The sequence below is a fragment of the Phascolarctos cinereus genome, unplaced genomic scaffold, assembly GCF_003287225.1.
Source record: "Phascolarctos cinereus isolate Bilbo 61053 unplaced genomic scaffold, phaCin_HiC Scaffold_7;HRSCAF=346, whole genome shotgun sequence".
Lineage (NCBI taxonomy): Eukaryota > Metazoa > Chordata > Mammalia > Diprotodontia > Phascolarctidae > Phascolarctos > Phascolarctos cinereus.
The window spans coordinates 79369290-79383083 of NW_027556180.1; positions in this window are offsets into that span (position 1 = coordinate 79369290).

The following is a 13794-nucleotide window of genomic DNA, read 5'->3' on the forward strand; positions in this document are numbered from 1 at the left end:
AAACAGGAAAGAGAAATCATAAGAGACTTATTAAGGCTGAACTGTTTACATTCCTGCATGGAAAGATGATATTTATAACTCATGAGACCTTTGTCAGTATTAGGGTAGTGGGAGGGGAAAAATTATATGTATGTATGTATGTATGTATGTATAGATAGATAGATAGAGGGCAGGGTGAGTTGAAGATGGGGTGATATCTGGAGAATAAAATTAAGGGTGAGAGAGGATTATACTAGGGAAGGAGAAAGGGAGAGGTAGAATGAGGTACATTATCTACAAAACAGACAAGAAAAGGTTCTTACAGTGGAGGGGAAATGGGGAAGGTGAGAGGAAATGAGGGAATCTTATTCTCATAGGATTTGGCTTAAGGAGGGAATAACATACACACTCAATTGGGTATGGAAATCTGTCTTACCCTACAGGAAAATAGGGGAGGAAGGGGACAAGAGAGCAGGGGGATGATAGAGAGAAGGGCAGATTGGGAAAGGGGTAATCAGAAGGAAGTACTTCTGAGGAGGGACAGGGTCAAAAGAAAGAATAGAATAAATGGGGGGCAGGATAGGATTAAGGGAAATAGAGTTAGTTTTTCACAACATGTCTACTATGGAAGTGTTTTGCATAACTGCACATGTGTGGCCTGTATTGACTTGCTTGCCTTTTCAATGAGGGTGGGTGGGGTGGGAGGAAGGGAGAAAATTTGGAACCCAAAGTTTTAAAAACACATGTTTAAAAAAATGTTTCCACATGCAACTGGGAAATAAGAAATACAGGAAATGAGGTACAGAAATCTATCCTGCCCTATAGGAAAATAGAAGGGGAAGGGGATAAGAGAAGGGAAGGGGGAGATAGAAGGGACGGCAGACTAGGGGAAGGGGCATTCAGAATGTATGCCATCTTAGGGTGGGGGAGGGGCAAGATGGGATGAAAATTTGGAGTTCAAAATCTTGTGGAAGTAAATGTTGAAAACTAAAAATAAATTCATATTAAAAAAAAAAAAGAATATCCAGGTAGTCAGTAAAGTGGCAGAGTCACTTTGTAGCCCAGCCTTCTGTTTCCAAATCCAGTGCTTTTCCCACTTTTCTTTCTCTGAAAGGGGTCATTCTGAAAGCTATTCTCAACTTAATTTTACTAAAACATTAATTAAAATGTTTTCAAAAACATTTTACTAATGTTTTTGAAAGTGTCTACTAGGCGAGAGCCTCTATCCAAGGTGCTGGGAATTTTTGTTGTTGAGTCATTTCACCTGTGTTCAACTCTCCATGACCCATTTGAGAATATAAAACCAAAACAGACCTGCCCTCAAAGTACGTATTTTTCACTGGGGTGGGAATGGGGTAAGATGACAAAAGATAAATAAATATAACATGTATGTGTGTGTGATGAATAGAAAGAAATTTAGTGGGTAAAACACTAATTAACTGGGGAAATCAAGAAAGGACTTGCAGGAGATGACTTTCAAAGCTAAGCTTTGAAGGGAGATAGCCACTAATCAACCATGTTGAAATTATCTAAAGTATGATTTAGAGGAAGGAATGTGAAGATTCAGAAAGCATGTGATCCAATTTTGTTTTGGCATGATCTATTTTTTTTAGGGGCTTGGGGCTGATGGAAGTCTCTTACTTTATGAGACATAATTCACTCTCATAAATAATGTCAATAATATCATAATGGAAACAAAAATGCCACAGGGTAAAGGCTTGCATCCTTCAGAGAAACCTCACTTAAAGTTCTGGTACAAGTATCTAATAAAGATAGAGGTCTAATATAGCTCTTCTTCACTTCATTTTTCACTTAACAGTTGCTATGTTATCTAGAACGTATAACCCTAAGAGAAACTTGGCATTCATATTCAAACAGAAAGACTGTCAACTCTAAAAACATCTTAATTTCCCTTTATTTCATTGCCAAGAATAAAATAGCAACCAGTCTCAAAGTGTAAGTGCTTATTATGTAAACCAAAGTACTTGGGGGAAAAAATCTTTTGGGTAATGATATCTGAAATTAGGGACGGGAAAACCAGCTGTGCTTTGCCTCCATCAAATATTTCAAACCCTATCCTACCAGCATTGCACAAGTCACATTTTTTCAGCATTTATTCCTTAATTTTAACATAATTTAGAGTCCTCAGAGAGGAGGGAGGCCACAAAGTCAATCAGTCAATAAATCAATAAACATTTATTAAGCTTCTACTATGTGCCAATCAGCATGCTAAGTGCTAGTGATACAAAAAGGGCAAAAGACAGCCCCTGCCCTCAAGGATCTTACAATCTAATGGCAACCAAGCTGGTGAACCAGCCCACTTCTGGAATGGAACAAGTGAAAGCTTCTATCCTGATTAGTAGTGGGATTGGGCTCATGGGTAGTCCCTTTTCTTTCTAATCTGGGTGAGATGAGTAGACTCATGTTTAAAAAAGTAATCATAAAATAAAATAACTCATATCTACAAGTTCTTGAGTTATCATGTAGTTTTAGCATGGATAAAGATAGCAGGACAGTGATAGCAGGAAACTGAAAAGTCACAGAATTTAAGAGTTGGAAGGTACCTTACAGATCATCTAATCCAGAAGTATGCAGTATCAGTCACTGACAAGAAATTAGATTATTTGTACATTTCCTCCAGTGGAGCTTCAATGTCATCTATGGGAATCACAATCCATTCACTCTTTTTCATCTGTTGAGACTTTGTCCACATCTTCCTATAAATCCTGCATATGGTGTCTGTCTAATGTGCTAGGGCTTTTGAAAAGGTCTGTTAACACTATGTAGATAGCATGAAATCTACCAACTACCCCTCATTCTCCCTTTGTGATGAAACCACCTCCTTTACCATTTATATATCTCTTGGATGATGCCTTTTATGCCATGTTTGCACATAACACTTGCTAGGTAATATGCTTTAATCTATTTATTATCACTAAACATCTTTTGGTAACCTGCAATTTTGATTTCTCAGAAATTATGCTGCTTTATGATTCATAGCCCTGTAGCATCACTGGATTTTGTTTTGCTCCAGAATTGTGATTTCTGAGTGGAATTGTAATTGAGTGGAGACCTCCCACTGCACAAACTCCCTCCATCAATGTAGTTTGTCAATTGGTCTGTAATTTATAATCTCAGCAATTTGCTTGGGGCACTGGGTCATTAGCTGACTTGCTCAGAGTCACATAGCCGATACGTTTCACAGATGGGACTTGAACTCAGCTTTTTCTTGACCCCAAGGATAGCTTCCCTCCACTATGCCATACTACTTCTTACCAAAGGAAAACTGATTTTAGAAAAATGACTCTTAGTTTCAAGGTGAAGCTTGGGGTTATTGACAGTATTACATGATTTCTCAAATACAATATAGTTTATTCTTCCTTCTATTTAGTTGTAGGCCAAATTCATTTTTTATTGGCAGTATCTATCCAAGATATGTATATGTGTACATGTATATTTATGTACACATACATATATGTGTGTGTAAATGTGTGTATTTACATATACATATATACAATATATATATAAACATATACTATCTATCTATCTATCTATCTATCTATCTACCTATCTATCTATAAATACACACACATACACACTAATAGATCAATTCAATGGGCTATCCATCCAACTGTCTATTATAGGCTGAACAAAAGGTATTTTCAATCCACTTGGTTTTTCCTTTTGGGTTGCTAGTCTGAACTCTTTTTCATGATTGTGGATCTCATTTAGGAGACTGGAATGTTCTGGGTCTCAGCAAAAATAGTGCCATGTCATTTACAAATAGGAGCTTCTAGGGGACCCCTCTTTCATAAAGGAACTCCTCCATGACAATGGCAAACACCTTTGACAAATTTATGTCTCCTCGTTTAATTCCTTGCTTGCTTAAATAATTAGACATTTGCTGTTTTTAAAAAAGAACTTGAGATCACATATATCTGTATTTTGCTATGGTAACACCATTTACAGCAGTGTGTCTGGATACCAAAAATAATAGGTTCTAAATAAGTTGTTTTTACATGTATGTTTTGATACCCATTTTAGATGAAGTATAATTTTAATAATGCTGTCTCTAGCTTTTTTGTTTGAAATATCATTGCACATTCAAATATGTTCCTTTCAGGATCAGTCTCCTAAGAACACCACTTTAAAAAAAAAACAGCCTAGAACTATTGGGTCACGTAGCATCCCTGGAAATGTGACACTTGTCTTCTGCCTTCTTTCAAAATATTTAAGGCTCAATACTTTCTTGAGGAGAATGAGCATTTCTCTCAACTTAACGCAGCATTACAGACAATGAAGCGCTCTGTGGTTCTCTCTGATGTCATGCCCTAAACAGGTTGTCTGCAGAGTACTATCTGCCAATATTCCTGGATATAGAGATAGCCCTTGAGTACCATCTCACACTATGATCGATTGCTGCTAGAGGCAAATTTACATACTGATATAACACAGACGGCCTCTTGCCCCAAGGAATTCAGAACAATCTTCCCAAAGACTTGACCTTGTGGCTGTTCATTCCCTGAGCATTTCCTCTAAAACTATCTATCCATAGCTATGATTTTATGAGGCAGGTCAAGCCCAGGGTAATGTTCATATGATGGTATATAAATTATGCCCAACATTTAGCTGACTCGAGTCCTCTGCCATGGGGACTCATACCTACCCTTTGCTTGCTATTCCCACAAGCTTGACCTTTACTCAGGCCCCCCCCTCCTCATCACCTCTTGCCTGGACTGTTCCAATAATCCCCTAACTTGTTTCCCTGTCTTGTCTCTCCTCTTTCTAATCCATCCTCCTCACAGTTTCCTAAGTCAATATTCCTTAGATATGCATACGACCATGCCACACACACACACAACCCCTAAAGATACCCTGTTGTCTCCAGAATAAAATGCAAAATCCCGTTTGGCACTTACACTTTGGCTTCTAGCTACAATTTCATATTTATTGCACATCACTCCCCTTCCCCTACTCTGTTTTAGTCAAATTGGCCAGCTTCCTTCTCCCCACACATAACATTCATCTACCAATTCTGTGTCTCGCCGGAACGTACTTCCTCCTCACCTCCACTTTGGTGAAACTTTAGCTTCCTTTGATACACAACTCAGACATCAGCCTAAACAAGGCCTTTGCTGATGTTCTCAATGGTTAACTCTTGCTGTCTTTTGAAATTACTCTGCAATACTATGTTTATATTTGTATTTGCTTACTTGTGTCAGTTGACAAGCATTTATTAGGCATGTACTAAGTGCTAAGGCCTGGAAATACAAAGAAAGGCAATATGGTCCCTGCTTTTGAATTCACAATCCAATGGGTCAGACAACATGCAAATAACTATGTACATACAAGCTATGTGTAGGGGGGAAAAAACGAGGGAAGGCACTAGAAGTGAGAAAGATTAGAAAAGACTTCTTGTAAAAGGAAGTACTGGGGCAGCTAGGTGGCACAGTGGATAAAGCTCCGGCCTTGGAGTCAGGAGGACCTGAGTTCAAATCTGGGTTCAAACACTTGACACTTACTAGCTGTGTGACCTTGGGCAAGTCACTTAACCCTGATTGCCTCATCAAAAAAAAAAAAAGGGGAAAAAAAAGAAAGTAAAAGTGGTACTTAGCTGGAAGCCAGGAGGCAGAGAAGAGGAGGGAGAGAATTTCAGGGATAGACAACAGCCAGTGAAAATGCAGGTGGAGTGTCTTGTTTGAACAGCAAGGAGGCCAGTGTCACTGTATTACAGAATATAGGGAAGAGGGACAGCATAAGATGTAAGAAGTCTGGAAAGGTAGAAGGGAGCCATATTGTAAAGGACTTTGATTGCCAAACAGAGGCTTTCATACCTGATTGTGGAGGTGCTAGGGATCCATTGGAGTTTACTGAGTCAGGTGTGTGTGTGTATGTGTGTGTGTGTGTGTGTGTGTGTGTGTGCGCGAGCGCGTGTGTGTGTGTGATGATCACACCTGTTCTTTAGGAAGATCACTTTGACAGCTTAATGAAAGATGGACTGGACAAGGCAGAGACTTGAGGCAGGGAAACCAACCAGTAGGTGACTTCAGCAGTGATGTAACAGGGCCTGGACCAAGATGGTGGCAGTATCAAAAGAGAGAATATGGCAGATATTAGAGATTTTGCAAAGGTGGAAGCTACAAGTTGTGGCAAAAGATTGCATATGGGGGGTGGTGAGAGAGAGTGAGGAGTCAAGGATGACCCCTCAATTGCAAACCTGGGTGACTGGGAGGATGGTAATTGCCACAACAGTAACAGGGAAGTCAGGAAAAGAGGAGGATTTGAGAGGAAAGAAAATGAATTCCATTTTGGACATTTTGAACCTAAGATGCCTATGGGATGTCCAGACTGAGAATTCTCATAGGCAGTTGCAGATGCCAGTGTGGAGATTAGGAGAGATGTTAGAGCTGAGTGAACAGAATTGCTAATTGTCAGCATCAAGATAATAATTAAACCATGAGAACTGATAAGATTCACTAAATGAATAGCATAAATGGAGAAGAGAAGGCCCAGGCCAGAGCCCTAGGAGACTGCCACCTTCAACATATATGACCTGGACAGAGATCAAGCAAAGATGCCTGAGAAGAAGTAGTCAGGCAGGAAGAGAACCAAGAGAGTAGTATCACAGTAGCCTAGAGAGAAGAGGGCATCTAGGAGAAGAGAGTGATCTACAGTATCAAAGGCTACAGAGAAGTCAAGAAGGATTGAAAACGAAGGCCTTTAGGTTTGACAATTAAAAGATCATAGGCAATTTTGGAGAGAACAGTTTCTGTTGAATGATGAGATCAGAAGCCGGCTGTGGAGAGTAAAGAAAAAAGTAGGAAGAGAGGAAGTGGAGACCTGGTGACATGAAATGGCATTTTCTGTCCTTACCCGAAAGGTAAGAGACTGGTGCATGATGGGATAGCAGGTGCTGTGCTAGTACCTGCTTCTAGCCCTTAGGTTCTGAAGGCAGTGCCATAGGGTAGAAAGAATCTGGAGTCAGGGGAGGCACAGGCTCACATCCCAACTTCGGCACTTAACAGCTCTTATCAACTCTCTTGAACCTTCATCTTTTATCTTTTCATCTTTATCTAGTGTCTTCATCTTTTTAAGATGAGGCGTTGGAAATTACTCCTTTATGGCTGAAGAAACATCCACCTTCAATTCTGGTTATAGAGGCAGTGTGGTTCAGTAGAAAGAACCTTAGCCCTGTAGTTAAAGGACATACCTGGGTTCAACTCCCACCTCTGCCATTTACTACCTCGGGCAAGTCCCTACAGCTCCCTGATTCTCCGTTCTCTTATCTGTAAAATGATGGATTGAATGACTTCTGACATCTCTTCCAACACCAGATAGATGATCTTCTCTCCTAGAATAGAAGTTCCTCGAGGGTAAGGACTGTTTCATTTTTGTCTCTGTTCATCAAACACTTGAAAATTTGCCTTGCACATACTGAGAACTTAATAAATGTGTATTGAATTACTGATGCATTTTCAAAAAACACCAAGAATTTATAGACAATGATGAGTGAATAGGCTCATATTCCTGGGGGGGGGGGGTCAATGAGACACAGTAACTTCATCAGAACCTCTCACCCTGGAAACTTTTCTGAAGTTATTTTAAGATATAATTTTAATATGCTACAAATATGATTCTAAAATACATACCCCTCCAATTATTGGTGGCTTAGAATTACACCTGGAATACCATAAGCTACTGTATCATTTAACCTGCCTTCCCTTACAATTCATGTTGTAGTGGGCTTTGCTTTCTCTTTATCAATTTGATAGTTTCCCTCCCTTCCTTAAAAATCGACATTGATGTCTAGAGTTTGTTTAGTATTTGCTTAATGTTTTCCTTGACCCTTAATTTCTATTTCAGTTTCTTTCCTGGGCACATATAAGACTAAAATTTGTAAGATTTAAAATCATCTCTACTTTGGTTTAAAATAATGTATGCACGGGGCAGCTAGGTGGCGCAGTGGATAGAGCACCGGCCTTGAAGTCAGGAGGACCTGAGTTCAAATCTGGCCTCAGACCAAACACTTGACACTAGCTGTGTGACCCTGGGCAAGTCACTTAACCCCAATTGCCTAAAAGTAAAAACAACAACAACAACAAAAATAAGTATGCACACTCAGTATAATCTAGACTTCAGAGTTCTTAACAGCACAGTGCCAGGGCCTGCACCTATGATTTTTATCAATAGAAGAAACCCCCAGAAGAGGAACCTCCCTCTTGCCAACATAATTTAGCACCTTCTCTGAAAATTATTGTCTTAGAAACCTGCTTAGAACCCTTGGAGGTTGAGTGGCTTTTTTGGAGTCCCACAGCCCATATGTTTCAGAAACAGGACTTGAACCCTCATCTTGCTGGCTTTGAGGCCAGCTCTGCTGCCCCTCTGATGCTAGTTATACTTTTAAAAATTCATCTCATGGAAAAAAAAAACCAAGTGATGGATTACAGCAATTATTCTGTAACTGCAAAAGTGAACTGGAAATCTCTTACTATATTTAGGTGAGTGGATTTGCATTGAAAATCTTATAGACTCAAAGGGTGTTAAAACTGGAAAAGAGCTTAGAGATTTCAAAGCAACATAAAGAAGTATCTGATCCACCTAAAAATAGCCACGAGACCACGTTTTCCTTTTTCTCTTGTCCTGAGGAGTGGAATCTGCTTTACCTTTGAGTTCTTTTAACATTTTTGGACTTTAGTCCTAAGGCAGATATTCTTAAAAGGTAGAAACTCCAGATACAAAAAACCCCCCAAAACCCTCAAAAAAGCCTACCTTACAAACTGACAAATTCACGTTATAAAAATCCTTTTCTTTATGTAGGAATCATCAGAGATTTTCTTTAAACAGTGAGGTCTCTAATACCCTAATATGATCTCAATGATGTGGGTATTATATGCAATAATAGATGCTAGAATTTATGGTTTTTTTTTAAGGTTTGCAAATAACTGTGGGAGGAAGATGCTACTATGAGCTCCACTTTACACATGAGGAAACTGAGGCAGAGGATAAGTGACTAGCCCAGGATCACACAGCTAGTGAGGTCAATTTGACCTCAAGTCTTCTTGAATTCAGGGCCAACATTCTATCCACTGTGCCACTTAGCTGCCCTAAAACAGACCACAAACCAGCCATGCCTTCTTATTCTGTGCTCCTCTCTCTCATCCATGTCCTCCCATAAATTTCACTTAACTGTATTAAGGGACTTCCTTGAGTTCTCCTGACATTGTGAGGACACACTAATGTAGATCTTTGGGCATCCACAGGTTATCCTTCAATCTGGTCCCATGACTAGTTCCTCTTTGGTTAAGTAAACCTACCAGGTCACCCTACTTAAAGCTGATGATAAATGTCTTGATAGCCTAATGAAGTGAAAAAAAATCTAAATCAATCAATTGTAGATTTCACTATTCATTAGAGTTTTAGACTAAGTGGGAAAAATTCTAGGAACTGGAATAGTAGTGCTGCGCATGAAGAGTGTTAGGATAGGCTGAGGAAACTTGGTCAGTCCCTATGGGTTGTCTTTCAAATATCAAGTTAGTTGGGAACTACTCTTATTTCAGAGATCAGAGCAAGTGTGATATAAAACCCCCAAGGGGAAAACCACTTGGGAGTGGGAAGGAGAGGCCACAGCTTTGGGCTTGGCCTAGTTCTCTTCACATCCCCATTTGGGCCAGAGGAAGACCTTTCAGGTTTCAAAGGGTTCAGAGGATTTCAGACTTTCTATTTTCCCACTAGCATCTTAATGGTGTTTCTGGTTCAGCTAACAGCAGTATCTGTTTTGGGAGTCAAGGAGATTATGGATATAAATGTATGGCTCCATGTTAACAAAAAGACTGCTCAAGGCAGGGTACTTAGGGCAAAGGTGTCAGCAGTTATGAGTGAAGAAGTCCTTCATCATTAAAAAGAAATGCAGGAAAGACAGTCTCAGTTATGTGGTTTTAAAGAGGTCGAGAGTTCTACCTTCAGGCAATGGAAAGATGCTACTCCTAATTCATGTGAGAGGCTAATGAAGACCGCCCAAGCAGGCTCTCGTCCTCCTGTCTCCCAGAAACAGGTCCTTAGTGCCCTCTAGGTGGGTGGCACTCCATCTTAGGTCATCTGGGCATTGGCAAAAAACCTGTTCTATTATTTGCAGTAAACGACAAAACAACAAGCATAGTGGGAGTCTCAGGTGTTTAATCTGAAAATCTAATCACCAAAAAAAGGTTAAGCTTTTGCATTAGTTACAAGTTAGACTTTCACAAAAATCTAATACAACAGGATGAGTATGTTAAAAGTGAAAATGTTCTTCTGGAGATGGCAAATTCTCTTCTCCCTGCTACCCATGAATGCTAGCGGCAGATAAGCTTTTTAAAGCAGAATATTACAGACACAGAGAATCTTAGGCTCAAGACCTGTTGGAGCCAAAACTTTTTGTTGTGTGAGATTATAGTCAAGAAACTATGTGTTACTATAGACTAGGAACTCGCTCTTTCTGAGCTTCAGTTTCTTCATCTGTAAAATGGAATAACCACGTGCTGGAACCAGCTCAAAAGAGGCAAGCAGGAGGTGATTGTTACATTTTCAATGTGAGCACTTACACCTCAGAAATCAGGAAATGCTACAGATTAGGGCTTGATTTAGTATTTTGTTGATTGTCTAGACTTAAAAAAGTAATGGAGAAAATGTTAAGAATGCAGATTAAACTTTAAAGTGCATCAGGCTCCATTCTCCCCCGCCCGCCCCCCCCCAATAAAAGAACTAGTTGTGAAACATCTCCCAGCACATCCCAGTATCCGAGAGCTGGAAGACACCTTAGGAGCCATCCAAGTCCAATCCCTTTGTTTTGCAGATGTGGAAGTGCAGGCTTAAAGAAAGGTTAAATGATTTCTCTGAGGTGGCAGAGAAGCAGTAGTGGATGGCAGAAGTAGGATTTAAACCTAGACTAGGGTTAAGTGACACGTCCAGGATCACACAGTTAGTAAGTGTCTGAGGTCGTTTTTGGACTCAGGTCCTCTTGATCCCAGCCCAGTGCTCTATTCACTATGGCCCCCAGCATCCTTTCTGCTGGTCTAAGTTGCCTCATTAGGCTTTTATCACCTCTGGGTTCAGAAAGTCCTTTCTCTTGTCTCCAAGGGAAAACTGGACCTCATGGTTTGTAAAATATTTAAGGATGTTTCATTATAGAAAATTATTTTTAATGCATAAGATTTATCTAAAAATATTACAGGTTCACTAGAAGTTTTTTTAAAGCAATTTTTAAAAAATGCACGCTTATATATGTGATGCAATATACAACATTGAGCTTAATACTTAAAGATTCCCAGTCTCCATAAAAGTAAAAGGGAAAGTTTCCATAAACTGCTTTATGTGCTCTGAGCACAGACAACACACACACACACACACACACACACACACACAGCTCTATGTGAATCATCATTTGTTCATTTCCTGCCCAGCCTGTTTAAATAGAAGGGTTTTTCCTCCCATTTTACATTGTTTCCTGATTCTTTTTTTAAAAGAAAAGGAGGAAAAATTATGCAGTCAACCACCCATCCTTGAGGACCCAACCAGAAACACAAATCACAGTCTGGAAGCCCAGTCCGCAGCACTGAGTCTGCTAAATGCTGAGAACAATAATTCAGCCTCAGAGTGCGCAATGAATGTCATTGTGAGCACAGAGGAAACGTGATCCCGTTTGTACAGAAGGGCAGCTTCCAAATAATCCCTCCCAAGGCTGCAGTGCCTCCCAGAGAAGACTGAGTGTGTGCATATTACTGGAGTTTGAGTTTTAGACATCAGTGAGTTTGTGTTATCTTGGTCAATAGACATTTATTAATTACCTATGTGTCAGGCACTGTGCTAAGCTATAACAAAGATGCCTCTCCTCCCCACTCCAAAAAAAAGCTTACACTCTAATATGGAAACACAATGCACAAAGGAAGCTGAAAAGAGATGGGGAGGTGATGGGGTCAGACACAGATTGGATAGTTTTGTTTCGATGGATGGATGGTGGAGAAATCCATCAGAGAAGTCTCAAAGTAGTGCAGCCAGGTGAGATGTCTGAGCTGGGCTTTTTCCTTAAATGGAGGTTTCATGGTCTCACACTCCAATCAGAAAAGGAAGAGGGGGAGGCAACTAGGTGGCCCAGTGGGTACAGCACCGGCCCTGGAGTCAGGAGGACCTGAGTTCCTATCTGGCCTCAGAAACATAACACTTAGTAGCTGTGTGACTCTGGGCAAGTCACTTAACCCCAATTGCCTGGCCAAAAAAAAAAAAAAAAGAAGAAGAAGAAGAAGAAGAAGAAAGGAAGAGGGTAGTGATGAGATCTTACAGGATGATGAGGTTATCCCAATAATGAGCTTCCTGGGTCTTGCTGGAGATATCAATCAGAGAAGCCCAAAGTAGACAGCCAGGTAAGAAATTACCTGCTTAGGTGGGCATTAGAAAAACATAGAAAGACTTACATGACCTGATGCTTAGTGAAGTGAGCAGAACCAGGAGAACATTGTGCACAGTAACAACTACATTGTGCAATGACTAGCTTTGATAGACTTAGTTCTCAGCAATGCAAGGATCTAAGACAACTCCAAAAGATTCATGACGGAAAATGCTATCCACATCCAGAGAAAGAACTACGGAGTCTGAATGCAGATCGGAGCATCTTATTTGTGCTCTCTCTCTCTCTCTCTCTCTTTTTTTTTTTTGGTTTCTTCTTTCTCATAGTTCCTCCCATTGGTCCTAAGACTTCTTTACAACATGATTAATATGAAAATCTGTTTAATATGAATGTATATGTGGAGCCTATATTAGATTGCACACCGTCTTGGGGAAGAGGGAGAGGAAGGAGGGAAAGAGAGGGAGAAGAGAGAGAAATCAAAATCTTATGGAAGAGAATGTTAAAAACTAAAATTAAATAAATTCATTAATTAATAGAAAAAGAAATCACCAGCTTAATAAATTGAAAGACTAGTTTGATTCTGAAAATATACATGTATATATTCTACATTTGGTTCCCAATGTTTTTTGTTCTGTAAACCTCTTTCATTAAAACAAAAAGTTTTGCAAACTCCAAGAGTAATTTGATATACTATTTATAGTATTCTTTTAGATTTATTCATTAAGTAGTTACAGTAACTACAATGATGACTTTTGCCCCCCAAAATCTCCAAATTAAATTTTTATCATGTAATTATAATGATAAAATATAAAATGTTATTCTACCTATAACTATAAAAACCCTAAACATAAAATTATAAAACTCTAAAATAATTAACAATACTTATGTATAGAAAAATGAGAAGTAAGATTTGTAAGAAGTAAGAATTAGAAGAAATAATCCTGTAAAATGTCATATGCCTACCATTATTGGCAAGACTTCATATTAAATTTCTTTATTTTACAAATTTTGTTGAATATAAATAACATTTGAATGGAATACGTTTTACTTGGAATGTGTTTAACATAATACAGCAATCACATATATAAACTTAATCTTAATATTGGCCTTTTTTATTTGAACAAAGTTGACAATATTTTGCTCAAGAGCAAATAAACACAGTCTTCAGTCTGGTTCCACATAGGGTTTATTTCTGTATTTTGATCTAAAACGAGAATTAATTGAAAGTGTTCATTCACACACAAATATCTTGTGGAAAATTGTAGGAGGATTTTATAAGCTCTGTTGGTGAGAGATGAAAATTCATTTTTTATTTTTAGTCACCAAACCAACTAACAAAAATAAATAGCAAGTTATTGTGTAAAATATTTACTTTTCTACTAATGACAAGTACTATATTAAATGTGTACTTAAGGGGCAGCTAGGTGGTGCAGTGGATA